This window comes from Peromyscus eremicus, chromosome 2, assembly GCF_949786415.1.
Source record: "Peromyscus eremicus chromosome 2, PerEre_H2_v1, whole genome shotgun sequence".
NCBI lineage: Eukaryota > Metazoa > Chordata > Mammalia > Rodentia > Cricetidae > Peromyscus > Peromyscus eremicus.
The window spans coordinates 58,932,470-58,948,672 of record NC_081417.1 but is presented as its reverse complement, the minus strand read 5'-3'; positions in this window follow the sequence as shown (position 1 = coordinate 58,948,672).

Sequence of the window (16,203 nt, the reverse complement as noted above, 5' to 3'; positions counted from 1 at the left end):
GTGCTTCATCTTAGAATCTTTGCCTGCACACAGGCAATATGATCTTCAGTGCAGTGATTGTAGGGGACACTCACATGATTTCTAAACACTCTCCTTCATTTTTCTACATTGTGTCTTCTAGCAATTCTTTTGCCTTAATTTACCTGTTTAGCTCCCTACCTCAGAAATTCAAGTCCACAAATAGGCTAAGATAATTCTCATTGGTCATAAATTCTGTTTTTTATTTTAAAAATAAAAATGATTTTTGTCTAAGTTTCTTTGCCTAAATGGTGTTGCCCCATATATTTGGTTGAGTATTTTATTTTCTAACATTTTTGAGAAATCACATCTGCCTCCTGTCACTATGTCATTCCTAGAAGCAGAGAATTTTGGTTTATTGCACTAAAATGTATGTATCAGTTGCACAGAATAGAAACATTTTGCCTAACTTTTCATAGTAAAATAAGCTTTTGCTCCACCAGAATTCCTTAATAAACAACCTTAATCCATTAACATCTGATTTGTATGTTTTGAACTAAATGAATTATGCATAACTATTTATTACTGCTGTTTTCCAAACTTTTATCAACACTATGTTCTTAATCTAGTTGAATATGAAAAGCATAGCCTAAAGGACACAAATAGTAATTTGTTTACATTGGAGGACCTAATGGTCCTTCTCCAAATGTAGTTCATTAAAAATTAAACATGGGTGCTGGAGAGAAGGCTCTGCAGTCAGGAGCACCGGCTGCTCTGCCAGAGGACCACGTTGGATTCCCAGCACCCGCAGGGCTGCTTACCACTATTTGAAAATCCATTTTCTCTTCTGGCCTCCCCAGGCAACAGGCAAGCGTGTGATACACAGCTACCCACACCGGCTAAATACTAACAAACATTAAAAGAAGCAGAAAGGAAGCATAGTTTAGGGTAATGAGGACAGATGTGATAAATGGAGAGTTGGCTTAGCAGTTAAGAACACATACTGCTGTTTCAGAGACTGAAATTTCACAGCAGCCTGTAGCTCCAATTCTGGGGATCCAACGTGCCTTGGGCCTCTACAGGTACCTGCTTTCATGCGCACTTGCCCACGTACTGACAAACACAGATAAACAAGATTTAACAAAATTAAAATAAGTTTGAAAACAGAAAGAAAAAATGTGTGCTTTTTTCTGTTTTGTTTCCAGAAGCTTTTCTGAAAACTATTAATGGAAGGAACCACTATTTGATTGTGATAATTTAAACCATGTGATCAAATTGAATGTAAGTTTCCTGACTTTAAAAAAAATCAATTTTAAATGATCTTTAAAATCACTGTGAAGGGAAATTCAATTTTGTTCTTAAGCCCCTTGCACCTGTTGATTCAGGACCTCCAGATAATTTCAGATAACTTCCCTCATGCAAACAACCCTACAGTACCCTTTATGCCCATTTATGTATTTACAGCAATTCTGAGAGAAATGTCTGTACCGTGGGAATTCAGCTTTGATGTTCTGCCTGGATCCATTTGGATGAACTGCCTTATGATTTCTCTGCCCAGAAATTCTCACGATGTAGAAGATTTCCTCACAGTAAATCTCTTAACACACAGGACCAAAATCCCACTCCCTTTGTTGAATTACAGTTGATGGATGTTTGGTACATGGAAATGGATTCGTTATATGACAACTTCTGAAAATATTTAAGTGACTTTGAAATCAGACAAAAAAACTGAAAAACTTGGATGTATATGTATGTTTCTTGTACTTTTTTTTTAAGTTCTTTTTCTTCTGTTTGTTTACTTTTTTTTCTATTCCAGTTAGGTTGTTTTTGTTTTATTTTATTTTGATTTTAGACATTAAGATGCCTGTTTGATTCCTAAGGAGAGAAAAAAATGGGTGTTTTATTGAATGTAACGGGAGGTGGGAAGGATCAGGAAGGAGTTGAGGGGAGGGAAACTAATTAGAATATATTGTATGAAAAAAAATATTTTCAATAAAAGAAAAAAAATGTACTCCATGAAACTGGAAAAAACAACATGTTTGTTATAAGAGAAGTAAATAGCAAATAAAACCTTGTTTAATGCTGAAAGGAAAAGAAAACATTAGAAATATGTTATAAAATAAATAAATAAAATGGGTTGTATTGGACAAACTCATTAAAGTAATGTGTATTAAAAGCGTTGTCAATGAGGGTCAGAAGGATCTGAGAATTTTGTGATAGGGACCTGGAAGAAAAAGATCCTTCCTATCCTAGGAAGCTTAGTTGAAATGTTAAATGAAAGCCTAAAATAAATCCCACTCATACACTTCTGCTAGTCTGTGTTCCTGTGCTAGCTTCGCTGGCTGTTTCTTTTCTTTTCTTTTCTTTTTTTTTAATTTTCGAGACAGGGTTTCTCTGTGTAGCTTTGCACCTTTCCTGGATCTCGCTCTGTAGACCAGGCTGGCCTTGAACTCACAAAGATGAGCCTGCCTCTGCCTCCCAAGTGCTGGGATTAAAGGCATGTGCCACCACTGCCCAGCTGGCTGTTTCTAAAGGATCATCACCTGCTTCCACAAGATACGCTGGCCTGTAGTCTCTTGTGGTGTCCATCAACTTTTAATTTCAGGATAGTAGTGGATTTATTTCAGAAATGTTGCTTTATATTTCATTTCTTGCAAGAGCTTTTGAAGAATTGGTAAAAATACCTTCTTAAATACTTGAAAAACTATATCTAACATTACTATCAATTCAACTCATTAAATCATTAGATTATTTCTTCCTTTTCAGTATGTTTGGTATCTTTTTTAAATAAAAATTATCCAGTGTATTATAGAGATACTGGATACTCATACAACCATTTATAGAATTCCTTCTTAAATCTCTAAATTATTTTATGTCACAAGTACTCATAATTCCCATAATTTAAATTCCATTCCACCCCCTGTCTACTTTCTCCCCTCTCTTCTCTTCTTCTCTCCCTTCCTCCCACCATATATCTTTTTTCATTTTTACCTCTTCATCCATTCCCCTATCCCATTCTTTCATCCTGTGATCAGTTTGACAAAAGGATTATTGATCTTCAAATATATATATATGCTTGAAGTATCATTCACTTCCTCTACTGTTTTCTTTTGTCACTTTAAAAAAGTATTTATTTGTTGTTTGTATTTATGTGTGTACCTGATAAGTTTTTAAATCACAATGTGTATATAAGTACCCAAGGAGAATGTAAGATATTTGGTTCCCTGGAACTGAAGATATAGATGATTGTGAGCTGTCGGTGCTGTTAACTGAACCTGAGTCCTCTGCAGGAATAGTTAGCTGTCTTTACTACTGAGCCATCTTTGTAGCACTTTTGACTTTTAGTAAAGCCTGACATCCATGAGCTTTATTCATTCCATGTGTCTTCATTCTAGAGTCAACCTAAAAGAATTTGAATTAATATTCAACATTTCATTATGGATCCAGTATTCATTATCAAATTACATGGTTAAAAAGGTATATAATTTTATTTATTTTGTCTGACCATTAAGCACGTTAATTTTTATTAAATTAAAAATCTCTGATTTGAACAGTAAGGGAATGAAAAAAAAAAAACACAGATAGACACCTGTACAGAAAGCTAGGATTTTGTGGCCTGGACTCACAGCTGAAGAAACTTCAGCAACCTGTTTACTATATAAGTTGAACAAAGAAGCAGGATTGTTGCACAGAGCTGAACAAGGAGGTAGACTTATTACACACAGATAAAATGGAGGCAGGGTTTATAGTACGCAAGTGGTCAAGACAGAAAGTTTAACTAATGTAGATAGGAGAAATTTCAGTATGGGAGCAGTCTTCAGGCCTTAAGCTTCCATGGGAGATAGCTACGGTAGCATTCCATACAGTGGTGGATGAAGCCAACCAGGAAATGGTTGGTTATTCCCATAACATTCACAGCACTACTGTATAGTAGGGATATCTTGCCCAGGTAGTCATTATTGTATCTTGTTGGCTTCAGAGATAGCTATGATTGTTGATTACTTTCTTCTCCAGTAGCATGAATAACACCTTTAAACACTAGAAAAGCTATGGATGAAGGTTCTAGGTCAGCATCAGCTTGACTTCTCCATGTCTTGTTACTCAAGTACATAGTTATGTAGTGTCTTTAACAATAGGATCAGACCAACAAATTTCGGTAGAAAACTAAGAACAATGGCAGTAACTATTGATGGCTGGGGAAGTCAATGAACCCTCATTGACCAGGAACTTGAAAAGAGTCAACCCATGCCAGGCACTGGGCTCTTATTTGATCACCTGGGAAAACTAGAGGAGGCATTGCTACCCTCCCAGTATAGAATAATTCAATTTAAATATCTTTTATATATGTATATGGATATAAATTAGGAAGCTTCCACAGTAGTAGTTTCCATTTTCAAAAGTCATTAGTATTTGCTGCACACACACACACACACACACACACACACACACACACACACACACTACCTGCTCTAACCTTCCCTCTTGTTCCTCTCTTAACCCATTCATATTCCATTATTCTGTTTTGCCTGATTTTATATTGCCAGAAAAATGGAGGAAGATTGAAGGTGTTTGTAGTTAATTTCCATGTTTCAAATAATTTTATAAAAATCAAGTCTAAAACTCCTTGCCTAGCTTGGTAGCGTCATTTGAAGCAATTGTCCAGAGAATACTTAGAAACCATTAATTTTTGACCCAGAGCTCATTTTTCCAGCTTCCAGACAAATTTCTACATTATCTGTTTGGCCATGGTTTCATTTCCTTATTGACATTTATATTCTTATTAAACCAGTTAATAAAACAAATACTTGTATTAGAAGGAAATGAAAAAGAATGAATGACTCTAATTAAATTGACTGAAGACTTTTTTCTTCTTTTCCAATCATACGATCCACTTGAGCTTTGCACTACTTTGGAATGAAGTGGGAAATAACTCATTATATCATTACATTTACTCAAATTTATTCTTAAGAATAAATTTCATTATGAAAAACCTATTATTCAGCTGATTTATTAGGTCAGGAATAAGTCAAGTATACTTTACTTTTTAAGAGAGGTGAAACAGGTCTAATTTTGAAGTGTGCTAAAAATTACCAAATTATTGCCGTCTTATGATTTAGTAACTGTGGACTCTGAACAAATAAGTTCTATTTAAAATCTTTCTTAGACTAATATATTGTGATTAAGCTAGCCTAAGTCAGAACCTTGACTGAATTCATACTTCTGTTGTCTCAGAAAACTCAGAAAAATCTCAGGTTTCTTTTAGACAACAAAACTAACTGTCTCTACAATATTAGGAGTATTCTTACTATGCTCATTTCAAAATGAATGCATTTAAAGACTCTTAAGTTACTGAAGGTTCAATGAGAGAAGGTATAATAAAAAGCTAAGAATGAATATTAATTAATATTAATGTTAATACTATAAAAATTAACATTATCAACACTTAAAAAGTTTACCCAAACACATTTTTTATGTTTAATAAGAGAAATATAATAATCTACTAAGTGCTTTTCAAAGTTGACATATAGAAATTGCCTTGTCAATACCTAATAAAACTAGATGATTTTCTCTTTAATTTAATTTTCTTTTCAAAATGTTACTTTAAAAAGTAATTATATGAAAGAGTGGAAGTATAGATCAGTTAAAGCATCCAGCTACCATATGTGATGTGGTTGATATATTGTGCACCCTAATAAACTTATCTGGGGGTCAAAGAACAGAAAAGCCACTAAATTAAACATAGAGGTCAGGCAGTGGTAGCATACACCTTTAATCCTAGCATTCCGGAGACAGAGATCCATCCAGATCTCTGTGAGTTCAAAGCCACACTGGAAACAGCCAGGCATGGTGACACATGCCCTTTATCCCAGGAAGTGATGGCAGAAAGCAGAAAGGTATATAAGGCACCAGGACTAGAAACTAGAGCCTTTTTTAAGCTTTTAGCTTTTAGCAGCAGTTCAGCTGAGATCCATTTGGATGAGAACACAGAGGCTTCCAGGTTGAAGAAACAGGATCAGCTGAGGAATTGGCGAGGTGAGGTTGGATGTGGCTGGTTCTGTTTCTCTGATCTTTCAGCGTTCACCTCAATACTTGGCTCTGAAATTTTTATTAGTAAGACCTTTTAAGATTCACATTGTAACCTTTTAAGTGTTACCATGTGAACTTAGACATTTGACTCAATGCCAGTACATATACAAAATATGTAAGAACACCTTCATTATTGCTAATAGTTATTATTACTGTTAGTATTAAGTGGATAACTGTCTTCCTCCAGTCATATTAATATATATATATATATTAGATAGTCTGACATATGAATTGGATTCATTTTATCTAATGATTTTAAATATACACTAATTTCAATTTTTCTCTTTACTTCCCTAAATGACTATGACTGTGTTGTCCATTGAACACATTCTGTTTGTTTTGCAAAACACTTTATTATGGGCCATTCTTCACCATTTAAATTTCAAAGCATTTCTTTATATTTTTTCATAATAATTTTAAAGCTTTCCTACACAGTAAACACTAAATAAACTAATTTTTATTTAATTGTTTGTTATTGAGCTTTGATTATGTAAGAAGGAAAGGCAGAGATCTCTACCTCCTTTGAAGATAGTTAGCTACACTTCTACAAACACTGTACTATGATTTATTTGATGTAATTATAGCAATGTTGAAGTAGATAGCCATTAGTTAAAGAAACAACCAAATTAGAGTGTTCACTAAATCAAATAAATGAAGCAGGCATCTACAGAAGGCTCTGCTCCATACCTGTAAAATTATTTTTTTCACAACAGCACATATAACATTTAATGCATAGATCACTTGTATATCATAAAAAGTTTCAATATTTTTTTAAATTGAAATTATTGAGAGTCTTTCAAAACTACATACAATAAAATTGGGAAATGCCAACAGATACTATGCAAATTATACACATCTATGGGAATGAAACAACTTACTTGTGGACAATCACTGAAACAAGGGAGAAAATCAAGAATTTTTTAATAATACAAGAGAAAAGAAAATATATCACAGTTTATTACAAAGTGCCTAAGTGAATACTAATAGGCAAACATACAATTAATTAGTACAGTAATAAGCAGTAAATATCTAAAATTCACAGCATAACCTTGTACCTAAGCAAAAAGAATTAAAAGAAAAAAATTCAAAACTGACAGAAAAAAACAAACATAGAAATTTAGCAGAAATGAGTGAAACAGAGACTAACAACAACAAAGTAATGAATTAGACAAAGAACACCCTAGTCGAAGGATTAATGAGTTGGCAAAGCCTCAGCTAGACAACCAGGAAAGTAAGAGGGAAGATGTAAATAAGTAATACATGAAGCCAAAGCAGATGTCACCCTGACAGCACAGAAATAGAGACTCAGAGGTCATTAGGGACCAGATGTCAGAACCTTGATAACAAGGGAAATGGATTAACTCATAGACATGCACATGTTTCCAAGACAGTATCCAGAAAAGGAGAAAATTTCAACACCCCAGTGAAGACAACACACACACACACACACACACACACACACACACACACACACACACGGACAAACACACACATATGGTCATATACACACCTACATGCATCCATATACACATACACAAACACATTTACATATACATATATACCACAGCCACTGATCCAACTTTCATGAGTTCCCACTAGTTTGGTTTGGTTGTCTCTGTAGGTTTCCCCATCATGATCTTGATTTTCTTGCTCATAGAATTCCTCTTCTCTCTCTTTGACTAATTTCATTTTTTTTTATGGCTGAGTAATAGTCAGTTGTGTAGATATACCACATTTTCTTTATCCATTTTTCTATTGAGGTACATCTAGATTGTCTCCATTTCTAGTTAATATGAATAGAGCATCAATGAACATGGTTGAACAAATGTATCTGTTGTAAGAAAAAGTGTCCTTTGGGTATATGCTTAAGAGTAGTAGATCAATTCTTGTCTTCCTGAGGAACCCCCACACTGATTTCCATAGTAGTTGTAATAAAAGATTGCACTTCCATCAGAAATCAATGAATGTTCCCTTTACTCCACATCCTCTACAGGGTGAGCTGTCACTTGTTTTATTTATCTTAGTAGTTTTGATGGGTATAATATAAAAATCCCAAAGTAATTTGAATTACATTTCCCTGATGGCTAAGGATATTGAACATTTCTTTAAGTGTTTCTCAATGAATTGAGTTTCCTCTTTTGGGAATTCTGTTTAGATCTGTACCCCATTTTTTAAACCAGATTATTTGGTTTCTTGATATCTAGTTATTTAAGTTCCTCATATATTTTGGATATTACCTCACATTTGAATGTGTAGTTGGTAAAAATCTGTTCCCATTCTATAGGCTGCCACTTTGGCAGAATGACAATGTCCTTTTGCAATGCAGAAGCTTCTACGTTTATGAGGTCCCATTTATTAATTGTTGATCTTAGTGCCTTTATTAACAGTTATGTTCAGAAAATCTTTTCCACCTTTCAGTCTAAGGCTCTCCCAATTGTGGCCATGTTTTTGTCTGAGGATCATGCTGGTCTGAGTGGCCTTTGCTGCAACATGGGGCCATGGTTGCTACCAGTAACCATATCTGGATCCATGGTCCTATCACAGCCTGGATTTGTGTTGATATCCATGGTCCATGGTAACAGCAAAAGCCACACAGATGCCCAGGATCTAGGATGAAACCATGGCCATGTTGGTGTCTAAGGGTCATGCCACCACGGGGCCATGTCGATCTGGGTGGCCTGAACTACCACTCAGGACCATGGTGTCATCTAGGCCTAGAATGCTGCCTAGAGCCATGTCTGGGTCCATGGCCCAGCAGTAGGGAGGTTCTGAGTTGATGACCATGGCTCCTGTTACCACCAAGGGCTGTGCAATCGCCTGGCTCCTGCTAGCTACCTGCGACCATGTTGGTGTCCAAGAGCTTTGCTACTTCTGGGCCATACTGATCTGGGTGACCTATGCTGCCACTGGGGCCCTGGTGACATCAGGCTGAGCTGCTGCCAAGGACCATGTCTGGGTCTGTGGTGCCACTGCATTTGGGGTACGTGATGATGATGTTCATGGCCTGTGTTGCCACAGAGGGTCATAGGAACCATGTGAACCTGCTCGGCTCCTCACTGGCCCTGGAATACTTGGCCCTGCCCCTACCTGGACATTGCAGCAAGAGAGCTGGCCCTTACACTTGAGAGAGAAGCCTCACCCCTCACCATAGGCATGGGAGAGCTGGACCCAAGGGCATGGGCATAGAGAGTTCGCCCTGCCCCTCACCTGACCTGACGCCAGTCCCAACAGCCCAGATAAACCAGCTCAGCTGCCATCCAGGACCACATCCAGGGCTTTGAGTTGGTCCACCCTACTATCCACCCCATTTATGACCTGCTGGATTACATGAAGGGACTGGTCTTGCAGAATGATAACTGAAGGATCTCCATGACTCAGCACAATAGCAGGATATCAGGGAGGAGTTTTGGTGAGGGCCCTGTAATGATGGTGTGCCAGAGGCCTTGAACCAGACCAATGACTCATTGCAGTGAACATTTTGTGGGTGGGACTGATCAGACAAAAGGGTATACTTTGTGACACACCACAACACCCAATGCCACTAGCATGAATGAAGAGGTGTTAGAAAGACAGAGGAGCTAGGTATTTTGTTTGTTTGTTTTTAATTGATTTTGGGGTGGTCTTTTGGAGCAAATGCTGCAGGGGTGAGGGCAATATATTGAGGGACTGGGAGGTGAGCAGGATTGGGGTGAATGATGTGAAATTCCCAAAGAATCACTTTAATGAAAGCTTCTTTTTCTCTGAGGTTTATGTGTCTGTATAAATTATTAATCTGATCTAGATTTAACTTTGGTAAATGGTATATATTAACAAAAATATCTATTTCTTTTAGATTTTCCAATTTTGTGAAGTACAATTTTTTAATGTCCTTATGATGCTTTGAGTTTCTTTAATGTCTGTTTCTATGTCCCTGTCTTTTCTAGTTTTGATAATTTGGATATTCTCTCTCCACTTTTTGATTAATTTGGATAAAGGTTTATAAATCTTACTGATTTTCTCAAAGAACCAATTCTTTGTTGCTTTGATCCTTTGTTTTTTGTTTTTGTTTTTGTTTTTGGTGTGTGTGTGTGTGTGTGTGTGTGTGTGTGTGTGTGTGTATGTAGACCCACAGAGGTTTCTAGTGAAATCTGAGCTTGCTTTACCCAGCAGGGCTGCATAGGAGAATGATTGGCCTACAAACATGGTTGCCAGGTATTTGGAAGGCTCTGCACTTGGCTATGCAGTATGCTTTGATCTAGTAATGGGGAGGTCTTTTGCCCCACCCCTTGGCATTGTTATAAAAAGCCCTTTTGAAGAGACAGAAGGGGCCAATAGATTTTGATCCCAGTCCTCCCAAAGCTATCTTGTGTTTCTGTCTGTCTCGTCTATACTATCTTTCTATCTGAAAACTTCTTATTTCTCTCTCTTCCTCATAGGAACACTCTAAAAGGCAGGAGCTCGTCTTGTGTGTGTGTGTGTGTGTGTGTGTGTGTGTGTGTGTGTGTGTGTGTGTATGTGTGTGTGTGTGTGTGTGTGTGTGTGTATGTGTCTGTTTCTATTTTGTTGATTTTTATCCCTGAGTTTGATTACTTTTTGTGGTCTACTCATTTTGAGTGTGATTTCTTTCCATTCTAAAGCTTTCAGGTGTGCTGTTAATTCACTAGTATGATGTCTCCCCAGTCTCTTTAAGGAAGGCTCTTTGTTCTATGAACTTGCCTCATAACTGCCTTTATGGCATCTCATAAGCTTGGTAGATTTTATATTATTTTCCATTAAATTCTTGGAACTCTAATTTCTTTCTTAATTTATGTCTTGACACATTTTTATTCAGTAGAGTGATTTTCCATTTCCATATGTTTGTAAGTTTTCTGGTTTTGATATCGAGTGTGGTGTTTAAATAGAATGCAGGGTGTTATTTCAATTTTCTGTAGATATTGTTTTGTATTCAAGTATGTTGTCAGTATTGGAAAATGTTCTAGGAGGTGCTACAAAGGATGTATATTCATTTGATTTGGGTGAAATGTTCTGTAAATATCTTTAGGTGCATTTTGTTTATGATATCACTTAGACTGAGGATTTCTCTGTTTAGTTTATGCCTGGATGACCTGTCTATTGATGAAAGTAGGATATTGACATCTCCCATTATCAGTGTGTAGGTGTCAATATGTGATTTAAGCTGTAATGTTGTCTCTTTTATGAACTTAAGTGCCATTGTTTTTGGTGCATAGCTGTTAGAAATTGTATTGTCCTCTCGGTTGATTTTTCTTTTTAATGATTATCAAGTGTAGGGACTCCATCCGTTCTGAATAGTTTTAGTTTGAAGTCTATTTTTGTCAAACATTAAACTGGCTACACAAGTGAACGTTATAGTTCCATTTTCTTATAATACTATTTTCTACCCTTTTACCCAGAGGTGATGTCTATCCTTGATGTTAACATGTGTTTTCTATCCGTTATGTTTTTCTGTGTCCTTTTATTGAAGAATTGTATCCAAAGATGTTGTAAGATATAAATGAGACATGTCTGTTGATTCCAATTATTTTGCTTTTGTGGTGGTGGTTGTTGGAGTGTGTATGTTCCTGTTTCTTCTCTTTGGATTTGTTGGTCTGGTAATATTTAGTTATTCATTGTATTTTCTTCCCTGTGGTTAACATCTTCAGGTTAGAGTTTTCTTTCTATTGACTTCTGTAAGACTGAATTTGTAGATAGGTATCACTTAAGTTTGGTTGTATCATGGAATGTCTTATTTTATCCATCTATTGTGATTGAAAGTTTTGATGATTATAGTAGTCTATACTGGCATGTGTGATCTCTTATATTCTTTAGAACATCTACCCAGGGTCCTTTGAATTTCAAGTCTCCATTGAGAAGTTAGGTATTATTCTATTAATTTATTATTATATGTTATTTATAGATATTATTTATATAATCTATTTTATTTATAGATGCATATATTAGATATAATATTGTTATACATTATTATTTCAAGAGAGGGTTTCTCTGTATAGTCTTGGTTGTTCTGGACCTCCCTCCATAGATCAGGCTGGCCTCAAACTCAGAGATCTGCCTGTCTCTGTCTCTTGAGTCCTGGGATAAAAGGCCTGTGCCACCAGTGTCTGGCTTTATTTTATTATTAATTAATTAATTGATGTATTTTTTCAGGTGTTATTATAATAGGTCTACCTTTATCAGTTGCTTGGCCTTTTTCCCTTGCACCTTTTTGTATTATCTTTTTGTTGTTGTTCTGTATGTTTATTATTTTCTTTATTATGTACTGAGGGGACTTCCTTCTCTCGACGAGTCTATTTGGCATTTGGTATACTTCTTTTACCTTCATAGATATATCCTTCCTTAGGTTAGGGACATTTTCTTCTATAATTTTGTTGAAAATATTTTCCAGTGCCTTTAACCTGTTCTTTTTTTTCCTCTTCTATACTTATTATTCTTAGATTAGCTCTTTTCATAGTGTCTCAGATTTCCTTGATGTTTTATAGCCTGAGATTTTTAGACTTAAGATTTTTATAGATAGAGATGTTTCAGAGGAGAGAGGAAAGCAGAGAATTCCACAAGGATTTGTTTAGTCTCCTGGGAATGTGAGCAGAGAGTAAGGATAGGCAGCAGCACATGGTCTACTGCAGATCTTGGGATTCATCTTGGGGATTGGACTTGGAGGAATGAAAGGAGCGGTGAAGACTGTATGTAGTTAACCTGCTTCCCTAGCTGTGATGGCCTCTACCTTCACAGAGACGATCTTCTGGAGTTGTTGGTGAGGATAAAGAAATAGTACAGGGAGGGAAGTTAGAAGGGGAAGGTCTGTGTGATCAGCTAGAAAGGTGAGCTGTGGGAGTGAAGGCTGGCCTCATCAGGTGGCCTGCTGCAGAGCAAGGGGGGGGACTAGAATACTGGACTTGAGGAGGTGGGATATGTGATGCTAGCCTGCCTGCCTAAGTGGCTGGAGTTGAGTGTAGCCATCCTAATGTCATTTGATATCACCTAGTAGTTTAACTCCCATTTCTGTAATTCTTAACAATGTTAATATTCCTTTCTTAGTCTCATGAAGCATTTGTTTATATTTTCCAGAGTAATAGCTATTCCAAATCAGTGCCCATTTTCAGTTAATTGCTTTTGATTTGGTTTGGGGGAAGTTACATAATTTTTTTTATATTTTGAATATTAATTTATTATGAATCATAAGATTTTCAAATATTTTTCTATACCCCAGAAGACACCTGTTTCTTTCATTGATTTAGTCCTATATTGTAGGGAATTTAATATTGACTTAGTTTCATTTTAAATTTATTACCTACATCTCTCTACTCACACCCATTATTTTAGCCATTAATGTTCATCTCCATCTCTGTTGATAAACATAAATTCTTCACTTCATGCTGCCAGTAAGTACATGGGTATAGACCATCTACTGACACATTGATGGCTCTCAGGGTCCACATCCCTGAAATGAAATACTTTAACTTTGTATATGCATGTATGTATGTATGTATGTACATACATATATTAATATACATATATTAACCAAACAATGCCTAAAGTAAAAAATACATTTTGCAAATAATGGCTGGCAATTCACATAGAAATAGAGTTTCTTTCTATGGGAACAACGATTCCTGAAGTAAGATTCACTTTTCTAACTGTGTTTTATTAAATAGCAGTAGTGTTCTACCAGTTTTCAGCCAGCTGGGAGCTCTGCACACTTCAGGAGTATGGAAGCATGAATGGGAACACAAACAGCATGTTCCCATGTCAGTTCCCTAAGTCTTGAACCAACTGTGATACATTTTAAAAAGTAAAAGTATTGGTCACAGTACCTGAAATGTTTAATCTTAAAAATTTAAAGACGAATTTGAAAATGTTGCATATAAGAGCTACTTTAATTGTGAGACTCTCATGATATTGTTTATACTATTGTATATACTATGCCCCTGCAACCTCCTCCCCAAACATAAAACAAAATTAAATTTATGATAAAAAAGAAAAAAATACAAAAAGAGGAAGAAAGGGAAAATCTCTCCATGGAAGCTGCAGTGTGACCCAGTGAGTCATGCAGTGAACCCCATTTATTCATATATATTTACACGCAGGTGTTCATCACAAAGAATCATGAGTTTGGTTCAAGGCCCCTGGTCTCTGCTATACTATTTATTGACACTGGGCCTGCACTGGGACTCTTCTTGAAAGAGTTGCTTCCCTGTGTCATGGAAATCCTGTATCTCTGGGTCTGCAGGACTGACGCCCCTCATCCTGTGCTTCAGCAGATCACAGTTGGGGTAGATACTGGGGTGGTTCTTTGTTTGGGCAGTTGCAGGGTTGGTCAGCCCACCAGCTCTCCCTTGTCTTCACCACCATGGTGAGTTCTCCAGCCTTGCCCTGGCTAGTTAACCGCTTGCAGTGATGAGCAAGGGGCAGGGCTATTTCTCTGGCTTTCACATCCTCAGGGGCAATTCTCCCACACCTACACCTTCAGGGCCAGCTCTCCTGAGCTGTCCAGTCAAGGTGCAGGGGCCATTCTCCAGAGTGCTGCAGCTGATGAGGGGCAGGGACAGATTTCCAGCTCTTATGACCTCAGGGCAGGCTCTCTTACCTGAGGCTGCAGGGGTAGAGGCAAGATATCTCCCCCAACCATGCCACCACATGAGAGATGAATGATGGGAACAGCTCTCCCATCTGCTTCAGGCACTGATGAACAGTGGAGAGATCTCTGTCCTGTCCATGCTGCTACATGACAGATGAATACTGAAGACAGCTCTCCCACCTGCCTCTGTCATTTATGGGTGGTGAGCTGGGAGTGGGGTAGGCGTGAATCTTTCCCCTGCCCATGCAGCCACATAACAGATTAAGAATAGGGACAGTTCTCCCACCTGCCTCAGTCCTTGGTGGGGGTGGGAGATCGCTCTCTGATCCATGCTGCCACTGCCACATGACAGAAGAGTAGTGGAGATGGCTCTTTCATACTCATCACTGGCTCACCCACACCTTCTCCATCCGGGTTGGCACTATTGTGCTGCTCAAGCAAGGTTCAGCCCCTGTTCTCCCAAGCGCTGCAGCTGGTGAGGGGGCAGGGACAGCTCTCCTCCTCTTCTGACCTCAGGGTCAATTGTAACCCGTTGATAGGGACACATTTCTCTCAGACCCCGTGTCACCATATGACAAATGAGGGATGGGGCCAGGTCTTCCATGCTCACATTCTTGGGGCCAGCTCATCTGTGCTCTATTCAGTAAGGTCAGCACTGGTGTGCTGTCCAGACAAGGTTCAGGGCCTGCTTTCCTGAGTGTTGTAGCTGGTAAAGGGGTCAGCTTCCTCACCAGCTGGGCACGGTAGGAGAAGTGGGAAGAGGATCTTTCCCTCACCCACACTACCATATGGCAGATGAGAGGGGCATGACTTGTTCTTTTCTCACACTCCCAGGGCCAGATTGCTTATGGCCCTGTGAACAGGGTCAGTGCTACTATGCTGCCCAGGTGAGGTGTAGGCCCTCTCTCCTGAGTGCTTCAGCTGGTGACGGACAAGACCAGTTTTCCCTAATGTTGCCCCCCGTGAGGGGCCAGGCCCACTCTGCATAGCATACAGCTCTACCCTCTCTGCTTTTAGTGGTATCAAGGACAATGGACATGAACACAGACTGTGGCTGCATCAGGGCCATGAACTTAGGCATGAGCCCAGGCAAGAGGCCAGACCCAGACATCACCATGTCACTGAGTGGCAATCAAGCCACTTCAGTCCATTCCTCATTGTTTTCATTTATTCAGATATGCCTCTGTCCACAGACAGTCTGTCCCCTATCTCCATCTCCCTATCCCTCTTCCCCTCCCCCTCCCCATCCTCTCTCTCTCTCTCTCTCTCTCTCTCTCTCTCTCTCTCTCTCTCTCTCTCTCTCTCCCTGTACTTTTTGCTTATGAATCCTACTTAATATTTCAAAGCACCAGCTTAGTATCCTTCATTGGTGATCACTGTGTTCTGCCCTGCTTGTCTCTTTCTGCTTGCCTTTCATGAGGACCACTGTGAACACATTAGAACCAAGTGAATGAAATAGGGTAAGCTCCCCATCTCAAAAACTAATCTAATGGCACATGCAAATTCATTTTGCCACACAAGGTAACAGTAGGATGTAGATGTATGTGGGAGAATTTATTTATTTTGCTGTGCTGTTTCAGTCATGTTAG